The 16971-nt window shown below is 38.1% G+C and overlaps 2 long non-coding RNA genes across 2 annotated transcripts in view; both read left to right on the top strand.

The window, feature by feature from the left end:
- Positions 1-16971, top strand: part of LOC138991494 (uncharacterized) — a 237689-nt gene that overhangs the window by 111943 nt on the left and 108775 nt on the right. The gene's annotated exons all lie outside the window — the stretch shown is intronic.
- The window catches only part of LOC138991495 (uncharacterized), a 74549-nt gene continuing 66434 nt past the window's right edge, over positions 8857-16971 (top strand). Inside the window, exon 1 of the long non-coding RNA XR_011467464.1 lies at positions 8857-8910. This is a non-coding gene — a long non-coding RNA (uncharacterized lncRNA). The remainder of the gene's footprint in view (positions 8911-16971) is intronic.

Genomic DNA, 16971 nt, shown 5'->3' with positions numbered 1-16971 from the left:
TTATAGGGGACTGGAATGCAAAAGTAGGAAGTCAAGAAACTCCTGGAGTAACAGGCAAATTTGGCCTTGGAATACAGAATGAAGCAGGGCAAAGACTAATAGAGTTTTGCCAAGAAAATGCACTGGTCATAGCAAACACCCTCTTCCAACAACACAAGAGAAGGCTCTACACATGGACATCACTAGATGGTCAACACCGAAATCAGATTGATTATATTCTTTGCAGCCAAAGATGGAGAAGCTCTATACAGTCAGCAAAAACAAGACCAGGAGCTCACTGTGGCTCAGATCATGAACTCCTTATTGCTAAATTCAGACTTAAATTGAAGAAAGTAGGGAAAACCACTAGACCATTCAGGTATGGCCTAAATCAAACCATTTATGATTATACAGTGTAAGTGAGAAATAGACTTAAGGGCCTAGATCTGACAGATAGACTGCCTGATGAACTATGGATGGAGGTTTGTGACATTGTACAGGAGACAGGGATCAAGACCATCCCCAAGGAAAACAAATGCAAAAAAGCAAAATGGCTGTCTGGGGAGGCCTTACAAATAGCTGTGGAAAGAAGAGAAGTGAAAAGCAAAGGAGAAAAGGAAAGATATAAACATCTGAATGCAGAGTTCCAAAGAACAGCAAGAAGAGATAAGAAAGCCTTCCTCAGCAATCATTGCAAAGAAATAGAGGAAAACAACAGAATGGGAAAGACTAGAGGTCTCTTCAAGAAAATTAGAGATACCAAGGGAACATTTCATGCAAAGACGGGCTCGATAAAGGACAGAAATGGTATGGACCTAACAGAAGCAAAAGATATTAAGAAGAGGTGGCAAGAATACACAAAAGAACTGTACAAAAAAGATCTTCATGACCCAGATAATCACGATGGTGTGATCACTCATCTAGAGCCAGACTTTCTGGAACGTGAAGTCAAGTGGGCCTTAGAAAGCATCACTACGAACAAAGCTAGTGGAGGTGATGGAATTCCAGTTGAGCTATTTCAAATCCTGAAAGATGATGCTGTGAAAGTGCTGCACTCAATATGCCAGCAAATTTGGAAAACACAGCAGTGGCCACAGGACTGGAAAAGGTCAGTTTTCATTCCAATCTGAAAAAAGGCAATGCCAAAGAATGCTCAAACTACCACACAATTGCACTCATCTCACATGCTAGTAAAGTAATGCTCAAAATGCTCCAAGCCAGGCCTCAGCAATACATGAACCATGAACTTCCTGATGTTCAAGCTGGTTTTAGAAAAGGCAGAGGAACCAGAGATCAAATTGCCAATATCCGCTGGATCATGGAAAAAGCAAGAGTTCCAGAAAAACATCTATTTCTGCTTTATTGACTATGCCAAAGACTTTGACTGTGTGGATCACAATAATCTGTGGAAAATTCTGAAAGGGATGGGAATACCAGACCACCTGACCTGCCTCTTGAGAAATCTGAATGCAGGTCAGGAAGCAACAGTTAGAACTGGACATGGAACAACAGACTGGTTCCAAATAGGAAAAGGAGTACGTCTAGTCTGTATACTGTCACCCTGCTTATTTAACTTCTATGCAGAGTACATCAAGAGAAACGCTGGGCTAGAAGAAGCACAAGCTGGAATCAAGATTGCCGGGAGAAATATCAATAGCCTCAGATATGCAGATGACACCACCCTTATGGCAGAAAGTGAAGAGGAACTAAAAAGCCTCTTGATGAAAGTGAAAGTGGAGAGTGAAAAAGTTGGCTTAAAGCTCTACATTCAGAAAACGAAGATCATGGCATACGGTCCCATCACTTCATGGGAAATAGATGGGGAACAGGGGAAACAGTGTCAGACTTTATTTTTCTGGGCTCCAAAATCACTGCAGATGGTGACTGCAGCCATGAAATGAAAAGACGCTTACTCCTTGGAAGGAAAGTTATGACCAACCTAGATAGCATATTAAAAAGCAGAGACATTACTTTGCCAGCAAATGTCCGTCTAGTCAAGGCTATGGTTTTTGCTGTGGTCATATATGGATATGAGAGTTGGACTGTGAAGAAGGCTGAGCGCCGAAGAATTGATGCTTTTGAACTGTGGTGTTGGAGAAGACTCTTGAGAGTCCCTTGGACTGTAAGGAGATCCAACAAGTCCATTCTGAAGGATATCAGCCCTGGGATTTCTTTGGAAGGAATGATGCTAAAGCTGAAACTACAGTACTTTGCCCACCTCATGCGAAGAGTTGACTCATTGGAAAAGACTCTGATGCTGGGAGGGATTGTGGGCAGGAGGAGAAGGGGACGACAGAGGATGAGATGGCTGGATGGCATCATTGACTGGATGGACAGGAGTCTGAGTGAACTCCGGGAGTTGGTGGTGATGGACAGGGAGGCCTGACATGCTGCGATTCATCTGGTCGCAAAGAGTCGGTCACGACTGAGCGACTGAACCGAACGGAACTGAACTGAAGAGGATTTTTAGTTCCTTTTCAGTTTCTGCCATAAGGGTGGTGTCATCTGCATATCTGAGGTTATTGGTATCTCCCCCTTGACATACTCCTTTTCCTATTTGGAACCAGTCTGTTGTTCCATGTCCAGTTCTAACTGTTGCTTCCTGACCTGTATATAGGTTTCTCAAGAGACAGGTCAGGTGGTCTGGTATTCCCATCCCTTTCAAAATTTTCCACAGTTTATTGTGATTCACACAGTCAAAGGCTTTGGCATAGTCAATAAAGCAGAAATAGATGTTTTTCTGGAACTCTCTTGCTTGTCCATGATCCAGCAGATGTTGGCAATTTGATCTCTGGTTCCTCTGCCTTTTCTAAAACCAGCTTGAACATCAGGAAGTTCATGGTTCATGTATTGCTGAGGCCTGGCTTGGAGAATTTTGAGCTTTACTTTACTAGCGTGTAAGATGAGTGCAATTGTGCAGTAGTGAGCATTCTTTGGCATTGCCTTTTTTTTGGATTGGAATAAAAACTGACCTTTTCCAGTCCTGTGGCCACTGCTGAGTTTTCCAAATTTGCTGGCATATTGAGTGCAGCACTTTCACAGCATCATCTTTCAGGATTTGAAATAGCTCAACTGGAATCCATCACCTCCACTAGCTTTTTTCATTGTGGTGCTTTCTAAGGCCCACTTGACTGCACATTCCTGATGTCTAGCTCTAGGTGAGTGATCACACCATCATTATTATCTGGGTCGTGAAGATCTTTTTGTACAGTTCTTCTGTGTATTCTTGCCACCTCTTCTTAATATCTTCTGCTTCTGTTAGGTCCATACCATTTCTGTCCTTTATCGAGCCCGTCTTTGCATGAAATGTTCCCTTGGTATCTCTAATTTTCTTGAAGAGATCTCTAGTCTTTCCCATTCTGTTGTTTTCCTCTATTTCTTTGCACTGATCACTGAGGAAGGCTTTCTTATCTCTCCTTGCTATTCTTTGGAACTCTGCATTCAGATATTTATATCTTTTCTTTTCTCCTTTGCTTTTTGCTTCCCTTCTTTTCACAGCTATTTGTAAGGCCTCCCCAGACAGCCATTTTGCTTTTTTGCATTTCTTTTCCTTGGGGATGGTCTTGATCCCTGTCTCCTGTACAATGTCACAAACCTCCATCCATAGTTCATCAGGCACTCTGTATACCAGATCTAATCCCTTAAATCTATTTCTCACTTCCACTGTATAAATATAAGGAATTTGATTTAGGCCATACCTGAATGGTCTAGTGGTTTTCCCTACTTTCTTCAATTTAAGTCTGAATTTGGCAATAAGGAGCTCATGATCTGAGCCACAGTTAGCTCCTGGTCTTGTTGTTTTTCCCAGGTCGGTAGGTGCCCAATGTGCTACTGGAGATCAGTGGAGAAATAACTCCAGAAAGAGTCAAGGGATGGCGCCAAAGCAAAAAGAATACCCAGTTGTGGATGTGACTGGTGATAGAAGCAAGGTCCGATGCTGTAAAGAGCAATATTGCATGGGAACCTGGAATGTTATGTTCATGAATCAAGGCAAATTGGAAGTAGTGAAACAGGAGATGGCAAGAGGTAATGTCGATATTTTAGGAATCAGCAAACTAAAGTGGACTGGAATGGTTGAATTTGCAGGCAGAAATCCCTTAGAAGAAATGGAATAGGCATCATGGTCAACAAAAGAGTCTGAAATGCAGTACTTGGATGCAATCTCAAAAACGACAGAATGATCTCTCTTGGTTTCCAAGGGAAACCATTCAATATCACAGTAATCCAAGTCTCTGCCCCAACCAGTAATGCTGAAGAAGCTGAAGTTGAACGGTTCTTTGAAGACCTACAAGACCTTTTAGAACTAACACCCAAAATAGATGTCCTTTTCATTATAGGGGACTAGAATGCAAAAGTAGAAAGTCAAGGAACACCTGGGGTGACAGGCAAATTTGGCCTTGTTATATGGAATGAAGCAGGGCAAAGGGTAATAGAGTTTTGCCAAGAGAACGCATTGGTCATAGCAAACACCCTCTTCCCACAACACAAGAGAAGAATCTACACATGGACATCACCAGATGGTCAACTATTGCTATTAGAACATTAAAATTATAAATTTTATATTTATAAATTATAAAATTTATAAATTATATTTATAAATTATAAAATTTATATTTATAAATTATAAAATTCTTTTTAACTATTTTGATAAACATTTAAGTAAGATTAGTGTTTCAACATTAAAAAATTTTTTTCTATTCTCATTATATCTATCTGTTGTCTTTTTTCAGATTGGTTATTGCCAGGGAAAAGAAGAAAATAAAACAATATATTACAAAATCCACCACCAACAACTAATTTGACATTCCCAAACTTGTTTTATATTTATGATCCCAAGTTTTGCTTTCTTTTATGGGTAGTGAGGACTGTAGACATCTGTATAGTAATCTGAATTGAGACTCCTTAGAAATTTTTATAATTTCCCTGCCAATATTTTATGGTGGTCTCACCCATACCCATTTTATTGGCAATTAATTTTCAAGAAAATTTCTATTATTTATTATTTTCATAGTTTTCTTTAATTTTTATTAAAATAATTCTCTTCTGGCAGCACTGTTTTATTGAATTACATTACATAATTGCATTAAATAACCCTGGCACACATGTGTTAGAGAATGAACTTATATTCAGCAAACTCTAGTAAGCAAATATTTCCAATGGCTTAAAGCCTACTTGCCTTGAGTGTTCAGCACTTTGTAGAGGCAGTGGAAACTTGGTTATTGTGATAGTATGATTTATAAGAAAAAATATATTTGGCCACTTAGAAAACAAGTCTTCTGGTCTTCCTTCATAGTTCTTGAATCATAGTCCATATTGAAATAGTCCAAAATTGAAATTTCCTGAGCATAACAGTAGACCAATTTTGCCATAAAATTTGGTCTCCTGTCTTCAGTGGAAACCTTCAGAGTCATAAAGGTAAAATAATGTCTTGTTATTCATAACAAGACCCTTTCCACCACAACTGGGTTTCTATTAGTGATGGATTTTGGGCCAGTGTTAAGGATGGTGGTTGGTTGCTAGGGAAAATCACCAAGAATAGAAGCTTGGAATTTTCAGTCCCACGTCCTGATTTCTAGGGAGGGGAGAGGGGCTGGAGGGTGAATGAGATACCAATGACCAATGATTTAACTAATGGTGCCTATGCAGTGAAGCCTCCGTAAAGCCCCCAAAGAACTGAATTTGGAGAGCTTCTGGGTTGATGATCATGTGGAAATTTGCAGAGAGTAATGTGCCTGGAGATGGCATGAAACCTCCAAGATCTTTCCCACATACCTTGTTCTATGTACTCCTTGCATCTGACTGTTCTTGAGATACATTCTTTTATAATAAACCAGCAATCTAGTATGTAAACTATTTACCTGCTCTTGCAATATAATCAAACCCAAGGAGAAATCCTTGGGAACCTCTGATACATAGCCAGTTGATCAGAAGCCTAAGTAACAACCTGGGCTTGCCAGAGACATCTGGAGGAGCAGGGGATGGTCTTGCAGGACTGAACCCTTAACCAGTGGAATCTGAGGTTACCACTGGGTAGATGACAGAACTGGGTTGAGTTGTTGGAAATCCAGCTGGTGTAGGAGATTTGCTTGGTGTTGTGGGGAACCCTCTCACCACTCACACTGGAGATTGATCTCAGAACAGAAAAAGTTACCCTTGGTAATCAGTTAAGCAGAATTCAGTAAGAGAGTTTCTGTAATGTTTATCAAATTCTTCACAACTATTATGTGTTATTTTAGTAATAAGAAACTGGAAAAAAACTTTGATTAATGATGAATCACACTTCCTTTAATAACTTGTTAGAATGAAAGACACAAGAATCACAGATTAAATATGTTTGATGAATATCGAATAACCTGTATCCATATTATTTGAGGCATGTGTTAAGTATATGACACTTCTGTGTTAAAAATGATGATAGGAATAAAATTCACACAAGGATATAACCTAATTAGTTATAAGTATTTTATATACAGTCAGTGCAAATTACTATTGTCTGCAACTCTGAGATCTTTATAAAAACAAGAATAATTTTATAAAAACACAATATATTGAAATATGAGTTAAAAGAAAATGAGCAGTAAGATATGCATGTAAGTGGGGCTTCTCAAATGGTTCAGTGGTAGAGAATCCACCTGCAATGCAGGAGACTCGGATTTGATCCCTGGGTCCAGAAGATCCCCTGGAGGAGGAAATGGCAAACTTCTCCAGTTTTCTTGCCTGGGGAATTCCATTGTCAGAGGAACCTGATGGGCTACCATCCATGGAGTCACAAAGAGTCAGACATGACTGAGTAACTGAGCATGAATGTTCATACATACATGTAAATGTATCAATGACAGAATGAATTATTTTGAATCAGTGTTCTGTGGTCCAACAATCTTTCAGCATTTAAATAAGTTTGTAAAAGTGCAAGTACACTTTAGTATTTTGCCTCATCTCTTCAGGGTTATCAAAATTGGCTCAATATTCATTACTATAAAGTGTTTTGAGCCCTTTTTAAAGAGTCATAAAAATTCTAACAAATTATTTAGTGTTGACATGCAAGATAGAAGTCTTGGAGGAAAACAATATAAGGTCAATAAAAAGAATTTGACAAGGTTGTCTCTAACTGAAAAAATGAGGCCAGGATCAAACAAAATCCTTCTACAGTTCCGTTAACATAGCTAACCAATAGATATATGTGATTTTTGTTTGATTAATTTGGATAGGATTTAGGCAGTCTTCACAAAAGAATTTAAAACGTTTATGCTGTTCTCTTCTTTGGTGCACCTAATATTAATTTTACACACATTATCAAAATTCTAGCTAGATTTTATATTTTATGAGAAAAACCCATAATAAGGAATAGATAATAAAGAAATGAGCTCTTGAAATAGAGCAGGAACCTGTGGTCCTTGCCCCCCATATCCTCAGCCTGCCCTTTGTCCCTGAAAAAACTTTAGCCAAGGAGTAAGTTTAATCAGAGAAATGAAAAATGCTAAAACAAAGGAAAAATGGTCCAACAAGACTGAATAATAATAGTTTAGCCATTAATCATAGTCAAGGACTTTAGTTCCCCTTCAAGGGCAATTGATAAGATTCTGTGCCATGACCTTTCAGCTGTCTTCTAGACACTGAAACTCCCAGCAGGTGGAAAATGATAACTACATGATGACCAGACTAGTCATGACATAAGCTGCCACGATTCCAAGAACTGGCCTCAAAGAAATGGGAACAAACTAACCCTGAAACCAAAGACTATCTGTACTTAAAAAATCAAGATGAGGCTCATGAGACCACCACATGACAAATTTCAAGATGACTATCAGAGCTGACTACCATTTCTGCTTGTGGCACCTCCCTGCATTGTTTTGCCCACTGATTGTCAGTGGGGAGAGTCGCATTTGGAGGAGAATCCCCTGGTTGCCACCCTCCAAAATAAAACAAACATTCCTTTCCAGCAACCTCGCCTCTTTATTGGCTTCTGAGTCAGGAGCATCCAGACCCCATTTTCAGTAACACTTTTGGAGCCCTATATGGGGTGGTTGTGTTCTCACGACATCTGGCTCCCCAGGATTTCCCCCAGGAGAGCCACAGCCATGACACTACACCAGAACAGCTGTGAGGAGCCCACAGATCTTGGCTAGCTGGCCCTGAGAGGGAGGCTTTGGGGGGCATTCTAAGAAGTTGCTGAAATCATTTGTTCCTGGGATCCTCCCCGTTTCCCCTCTGCTTACTGCTGGCTGCCAACTTAATGCTTTTCCTTGGCGAAAGGGAAACACGCATTAGGAGGAGGTGATGAGTTTCAAGACTGAGTAAGTCCACTGGTGTGCACTGGGCAAACTTCTCTTTTGAGCATGAAGTGCTATTTGGGCATTTTGCCCATGGTTCTGACATGTGTCTGCTCTGGGGGACCATTTGTGTTAGAGAAGTATTTATCTGGGATTCTTGGTCAGTGGTGATCCTCTCAGAGGACATGTGACAGTTCTGTCTTCTGGTGTGTGAGTGTGCATTCCATATGTGACTTGTACTCTCATTGCCTTTTGTAAAATGGGAAATTCAGGTTCAACTCATTAGAAAACTTTAAGCAATGAAACTATGACTAAAGAAAAAGAAAGATAATTTTTTAAAAACTGTGTTGCTGACAGTATTCCTCAGACTCCAGAGAAAATTGGTTAAGATGAAACTCTTGAAATTCCAAAACTTTTTTGTTTTTGCAAATGCAGTTAGAGAAAGCTAGCTTGATAAATGCTGTTTTCAAAATTCTAACCCTGAGAGAGAGAGAAAAAAAAAATATGCCTAAGAGAAAGCTTGAAATTAACTCTTATCATGTCCTTGAAATACAAACACAGCTCACTTTGCCTGAGACTTTAGCCTTGGGTTAATTAGAACTTCAAGCCAAGGGGGGATAAAAGGAGTTGGTAGGGAAGGAGAGAAGCCTTTTAAACTCAAGTGAGTAAATTCAAATTATTCCAACTGTTATTCATGAGCTGATAAGTTCTATATTGAAATATAAAATTTGAGATCTCTGTCTGAATATCATGTGTCTATATGTGATATTGTCATGAATGGTTTTAAAGGCTTTCAGATAAAGTCTTTGAAAAAATTGTGTTTCAGGGATGTTTATCTAAATAATTTTTTCCAGATTTTTGGTAACTTTAAATTTTAGTGTTTTTCTAAATTAAGTTTTCTGATGAAAATCAATTGATTGTCTAAATCATTTTTAAGGTAAAATACTGATACATTACTGAACAAATTTATGTTTACCTAATTTTGCCTTCTTATGAGAGAAAAAGCACTAAAGATGTTTGGGTTTATTAAACACACATCTCATACCACATTAAAGAGAAATTATGCTATGAGGAAAATATACGTTTTTAGAGGTTATGGAATGTGTTCTTAAGTTTGCCAATCAGTAAATAATAGTATAACAGTTCAATTATTTGTTTCTTGGGTTTTTAAGACCTTTAACGTTTAACAATTGTAATATGTAATTAAAACTACTAAAAATGACAAAGCATTTCATTGTGTAAAACAAGAAGAATATGTGCTGTCAGCAAGAGAAAGTATAAAGAAAGGAGTTTTTAAAATTTTTTGGGGGGGAAAAATGATGATAATAATTTTGTCCTAGAGCTGTTTGTTTCTGGATAGGGAAAATTAAGGGACAAATCATGTGGATACAAAAAGTAATTAAAAAAAAAAAGTTTGTGGAAAAAAGGGAACTTTGAAAAAAAAGAATTTTCTGTTTTCAGGAGTGATTAAGATTAGACTGGATTTAATTAAATCCACATAGTATTTAAATTTAGTTAAATGAACTTTGTTGTCAATAGTAAGCTGATACAAGACTGAAATTTGGTGTCTTACTCCCTGTAAGTAAATTTTTCAAAAATATTCAAAAAATATTTTTCAAAAATATTCAGGAAAATAACAAATTTTTCCTGAAATATTGAACTGCTTTTGATAACAAACTGTAAGTTTCTTTCTCTAGCTATCTTTGAGTAGTCCAAAGAGCCCCTAATGCTAATGTGCTGTGCTTAGTCATGTCAGACAAGTTGTGACCCCATGGACTATAGCCTGCCAGGCTCCTCTGTCCGTGGGATTTTCCAGGCAGGAATACTAGAGTGGGTTACCATGCCCTTCTCCAGGGGATCTTCCCAACTCAGGGACTGAGCCCACCTCTCCTGCATTGGCAGACAGACTGTTTACTACTGAGCCACCAGGGAATCCTCTAAAAAGTCCCTAGGCATCTCAGAAGAAATATTAAAGTAACTCGGATTATTTGATATGTTAAATTATATGGGAAACATTTGATAACTTTCAGATCATACTGTTGAACTGGGTAAGAAATGTAAAGAATTCTAATGGAAAACTATTGTTTTGCTTAAAATCATATTTTTGACCCCATCCAATGTTCTGGATGGAAAAAATTGTCTGTTCAAGTTATCACAAAGTATACTTACCTATGATGTTTATCACTACCTCTTGAGAGGGAATTCCTCACTAAGTCAGATGCCTATTGCCTGAATGTAGCTTAAGAAATGAATATTCACGTTTCAATTACTGTCCATGCTGAATTATTTTAAAATAAATTACTGGCATTGTAAAAATTTTTTTTTCATTGGTAGTTGAGGGGGAGCAGGTAAAATTTCCTAATTTTCCAAGTTGAATTCAATCTCTGTTGCATTTTTCCCCACTTTCCACAATGGAGGGGATTCTATGGTATTAAAAACCCACACTGTTATTAGAATTTTAGCTTCACCAACTGTCTCAGTTTCTTTCAGATAGAACTTCATTATCTTTCGTATAGTTTTATGCCACTGGATCCTTTTTTAGTTTCTAGCATGTAGTCTTCCCATCTTCCAACCTGTTAATTATTAATATTTTCAGAATAATTTGTTTTTCAATGTCAATTCATGTAACTTTTAAAAAGTTTTCACACCTTCTCATTGCCTTCTCATAACAATGAAATCCTAAACCGATTCAATGCTAATCAAAATCTAACCTTCTCTGTCTTCATTCTCACTATCTGACGTTCTCTGCCTCTTTTTTCCCCCCCTATATTTTATCTCCACCAAATTGCCTATGTTTCAATGCCTATACACCACCAATATACTGTGTTTTAAATGACCTCATTTTCACACACCTGCTCTTTTGCCCCGGATTCACTTATCTTTTTTCTTCATCCAGCTAATCTTAATCCATCTTTTAAATTCAAATGTCCTTTTCCCTCAAAATTTTTTCCACTGGCCTGGGTCACAAAGAGTCTGATGCCCCGCACATAAACCTCTGAAACATCATTGGTTCCTTAAAATATAAAACTTAACTACTGTGTTGCTCTTCTCTTTTGCAATTGGCCATGAGCTCTCCAAGCTCATGGACTGATCATATCTGAGAATTTGGAATCCTGAAACCTTAGAACACTCCTTAGCAAAATGTAAGTACAATAACTGCATCTTAATTTACTTCAATTAAATGTGTAAGTGTGTAATCTTGGACTTCGTTTCACATTTCCTTTAGCTTAGCTCCTTCATCTATACATAACTACACATACTTAGTGAGTTGTACTAAGTTTTAAAAGAGACTATCCATGTAGTGCTTGGTCAGTATTAAATGCTGAAAAATGTTAATTCACGTCACGGTTCCACCAAAGCATATATTGGAAATTGTTGGGTGGTTCCCCTTAATACTTCTGTAGGATTTTCTGTTTATGTAAGTGATGCAAGAGCTGCTTCTAGCACTTATTACAAGACTCCTCTGGCCATAGTTAATGGGCCCAGGATGATTTCTGATATAAAAGCATCAAGGGTTTCCTTCCCTAGTATCTGAGCCTGAGAACTAAAAAGATCTGTGGATGTTTTGAAATGTAAATGGATACCGAGGCAGAAGCAGAGATGAAAGAAATAGAAGGACCTAGAAGGCATTTAACTTTCTACTTTCAGATATTTCTTACAATCCAAATACATTCCTGTTTTCAGGCCCTATGTTTATTTTTTATATAAGTTCCTCTTTTGCTTGTCACTAGATTTCTGTTTTACAAACAAAACATTCTAACCAAAACAAATAAGATTAAGTTCTCTTTAGAAAATAGTGTTATTATGGTTTTCTAACAATACACCTTAATCAGATAATCAATGGCTGATGGCTTGGGCTGATATGCTGTGTTTATATTAAAAATATGAGCTGGCAATATGTGACCCAAAATAATGAGTCATGGTTTTCACGATATTCAATTTTCAACATCTACAAAAGGGAATTACAGAGGCAAGCAACAAAATATGTATTCCATAAGCAGGTAAAGAACATAATAATCACCCATTTATAACTGTTTTTATCATTTCACTGATAAGACACTTCAGAAATTGTAAAATATGTCCTTGCTGTCCTGGATGTGGGTATCATGGGCCATTTCTTTAATGAGCATCAACTTTCTTTACCTTCACTCAATGTCATGTCTCATCTATCGATTCTTCCCTCCATCAAGATCAATGCACCAAAAAAATCTGTTTACTTTATAATGCAATATAAAATATAAATGCTTTGAAATATTAATGCCCAAAGGATTATTTCATTTGAATAGGAAAAGAGGACACAATTCCCTTGCTGCCTTTCAAAAACTATTATTACTGTGAATTTCGAAAGTGTGGAAGTAAGATTAAATAGACTTGGGAGAAAACAATGCTAAACATATTTTAAAATAGCAAATAAAAGTTGTGGATGGCACTTCTTCCAAACAATCAAGATTCATTGCCTTTAAAATCTACTTCTGAAGTGAAACTCTTCAGAACTCCACTGCTCAGAGTAACTTAATGCTGAGCTTTGATGTCCGAAGAGGTTTTCTGCATGAACTTTCAATTATGCAGACTGTGCCTCGCTTACATTTTCAGAGCCCTCTCACCTAGATTGAATTGTTGTTCCTTTGCACTTGCATTCTCTCTGATTCATTTTTTCCCCCTGTCTCATCAGAGTGCTTCATATCATGTTTTCACATCCTCCTACCTTTCACACACACAACAAAATGATGGTACATAAATGCTGGCTTTGGGGGACTTAATCATTAATTGATGTGTGGAGAGATCTTCTTTCTTCATATCAGCATATAGATTTCCTCATGACTTACAAAAGGAGGATGCTGCCTTTTAAGTTGAGGGGAATAGCCTGACCCATCAAAACAGATCATAGATACAGATATAGATACAAAATATGCACATGCATGTATATGGTATTACATCAGTTTAACCTTTATAATGCCTGTGTACTCCGTCACTGAGTTGTGTCCAACTGTTTGCAACTCCAGCTGTAACCTGCCAGGATCCTCTGTCCATGGGATTTCCCAAGCAAGAATACTTGAGTGAGTTGTCATTTCCTTCTCCAGGGGGCCTTCCCAACCCAGGATCTAACCCACATCTCCTGCTTGGAAGACAGATTCTTTGCCACTGAGCCACCAGGGTTAACCTTTATAAATACATATATTATATAATTATACAAGTGATATATTTATATTAAAGGTGTATAGAATATACCCTTTTTTGCCGATTTAGGAAATTACAGGGCATCTTCAGGACAGAAAGACTATGATTCTAAATCTTCCCATTACATGTAATATGTGGTCTCTGGTCATAAGATACTTATACATAATCAATGAGTTAGGGAAAACAGAAACATAAACACTTCAGTTACTGAACTTTTAATTTAAAAGTTTAAATCAAAAAAGTCATTTAAATCTAAAAAGTCATTCTTTTTCCCACTTAAAGGCCTTTGCACATGATGCTTTCTCCACCTGAAAGTCTCTTCCTCTTGTTTCAGCTGAACCACTGCTTCTCAGGGAGATCCTCACCTGACCTTTATATCTAAATTATGTCTTTCTTTTACCTCCTCTCCTAGTACTATAAGTTTCCTTTATGTAAAGTATATTAATGTATCTGACCATGGTGGGTATTCAGTGCCTTGCACAGCACTAGCTCATCATAAATATTCTCTTTATCTATTGGCTAGAATGAATATGTGAATGAATGAAAGAATGAATGAAAAGATAAAGAAGTGAAAAATGAAGAATGGTGGGAATTCCTGAAGTTCAGCCATATAGTGGGTTTTCAACTTTTCCTTAAGATCAGGCCATATACATTCTTAGCTTGGGGGCAGAATAGTAGGATCAGTTCAGTTCAGTCGCTCAGTCATGTCCGACTCTTTGCGACCCCATGAATCACAGCACACCAGGCCTCGCTGTCCATCACCAACTCCCAGAGTTCACTCAAACTCACATCCATCGAGTCGGTGATGCCATCCAGCCATCTCATCCTCTGTTGTCCTCTTCTCCTCCTGCCCCTAATCTCTCCCAGCATCAGAGTCTTTTCCAATGAGTCAACTCTTTGCATGAGGTGGCTAAAGTACTGGAGTTTCAGCTTTAGCATCATTCCTTCCAATGAACACCCAGGACTGATCTCCTTTAGGATGGACTGGTTGGATCTCCTTGTAGTCTAGGGGACTCTCAAGAGTCTTCTCCAACACCACAGTTCAAAAGCATCAATTCTTCGGTGCTCAGCTTTCTTCACAGTCCAACTCTGACATCCATACATGACCACAGGAAAAACCATAGCCTTGACTAGACGGACCTTGTTGGCAAAGTACTGTCTCTGCTTTTTAATATGCTATCTAGGCTGGTCATAACTTTCCTTCCAAGGAGTAAGCGTCTTTTAGTTTCATGGCTGCAATCACCATCTGCCGTGATTTTGGAGCCCCCCAAAATAAAGTCTCTCACTGTTTCCACTGTTTCCCCATCAATTTCCCATGAAGTGATGGGACCGGATGCCATGATCTTCGTTTTCTGAATGTTGAGTTTTAAGCCAACTTAAAACTCTCCTCTTTCACCTTCATCAAGAGGCTTTTTAGTTCCTCTTCACTTTCTGCCATAAGGGTGGTGTCATCTGCATATCTGAGGTTATTGATATTTCTCCCGGCAATCTTGATTCCAGCTTGTGCTTCTTCCAGCCCAGTGTTTGTCATGATGTACTCTGCATAGAAGTTAAATAAGCAGGGTGACAATATACAGCCTTGACATATTCCTTTTCCTATTTGGAACCAGTCTGTTGTTCCATGTCCAGTTACTTCCTGACCTGAATATAGGTTTCTCAAGAGGCTGGTCAGGTGATCTGGTATTCCCATCTCTTTCAGAATTTTCCACACTTTATTGTAGTCCACAGAGTCAAAGGCTTTGGCATAGTCAATAAAGCAGAAATAGATGTTTTTCTGGAACTCTCATGCTTTTTTGATGGTCCAGTGATTTTAGAGCCCAAGAAAATAAAGTCTCTCACTGTTTCCATTGTTTCCCCACCTATTTTCCATGAAGTGATGGAACCAAATGCCATAATCTTCATTTTTTGAATTTTGAGTGTGAAGTCAGCCTTTTCACTCTCCTCTTTCACCTTCATCAAGAGGCTCTTTTGTTCCTCTTCACTTTCTGCCATGAGAGTGGTGTCATCTGAGTATCCGAGGTTATTAATATTTCTCCTGGTAATCTTGATTCCAGCTTGTGCTTGATCTGTGTTAGTCCTTGTTACCGGTGATGTTATCTGTGTTATTTGTGCCCTGGAAAGGCACCTGTACACCTCCCTGGACTGCTGTGCAGGGTGGTTCTGGCTGCTCTTCTGTTTGGCATAGCTTCCAAGCCCTATATTCTGACCCAACTGTGACAAATTCCACCTCTGATTAAAGTAGTCAAAATTGATTTCAGTTAATTATACCCACTATGGAAGCATTCATTTGCTGGTGTTTAAGAGTACTGAGTCTAGATTTGGACTCTTTGGTTCAAATCTTAGCTGTACTACTTGTTAGCCATTTAAACTTGGATGCGATTTCCCTTCTCTGTGCCTTGGTTTCCTCATTTCATAAGTGAGTGTAAAGGAAGATTCTATGATGAGCACTGGCACACTGTATGTAATATGTTCTTCTATTACAATTAGTAAAACCATTTGCTTGATCATATAAACTATATTCCCATCAGAAACATAAACAGTATTGTCCCTTCATTTTTACTTATTTATATAATCTTTCTTTACTGTGTGTTTCTAATATAGTTACCCAAGAAAACCCAACTGTAAATTTACATTACAAAATACCTTCTCTAGTTCAGTACCTCACTTAACTTTGATAAGAAAGCCTTATGACTCCCAGGCTCATGAAAGTCTAATGAAGACTTGTCATATTAATTGTGACAAGTGAATCTTTATTACTAACTTTCACTAGTCCTTGGTCAAAACCTTCTTAGCCCTTCAAATGACTATTTCAGAGCATCATCTGCCTGCTCATTCTCATATCTTGAAAACATTCAGGCCATTTGATATTATTTGCTTCATAATCTTGCCACTCAGATTTCTTAAACGTGTGAACTACATACTTTGTCTTCACTTCCTGACTCACCACTGGAACATGTCCTATAACTTTATATACTGAGAACATTCTCATTAGTGTCACCAACAGTCTCCCCTATGCCAGATTCCAAGGGTAATTTGTGTACTTATCACACTGTAAAGTCACTGTTCCATGGGACAGAATTGTTCACGTCATCCTTAAAATTCTGTATTCCTTTAGTTTCCATATCACAGACTTTACTGGTCATTTTCACATCTTTTCATCTCTGTGGACACCTCTTCCATGGTTCATGCTTGCATTTTTGGTGTTGCTTGTGATTTACCAGAAAGCACGAACTCCTTGGTCACTCTCCTAGTTTCAACTACTGATCCACTGATGTTCCCCTCAAGATTTTCTTTGCCTGAGCTTCCACATATATTCTAGATATAGTACAGATGTACTTGCTTGAAAGCTTTTGCATGTATGGTTATTCTGGGCACCTGGGATAGGTAGAGGTTTTGTACTAAGATACAGAGAGTTGAGAGTCTAAAGGTTACGTGCACAACAACTGAAGAGATTATGTGAATATCTTGAGTAGAAGAGGGTCAGAAAGTTGAGAAATCTGAAAGGAGAAATGTCTGGTATTAGATAATGTAACTTCCTATTAAC

The sequence above is a fragment of the Bos mutus genome, chromosome 17 (genome assembly GCF_027580195.1).
Source record: "Bos mutus isolate GX-2022 chromosome 17, NWIPB_WYAK_1.1, whole genome shotgun sequence".
Classification (NCBI taxonomy): domain Eukaryota; kingdom Metazoa; phylum Chordata; class Mammalia; order Artiodactyla; family Bovidae; genus Bos; species Bos mutus.
The sequence above is the reverse complement of the archived record's forward strand: the minus strand, read 5'-3'. Positions and strand labels throughout refer to the sequence as shown.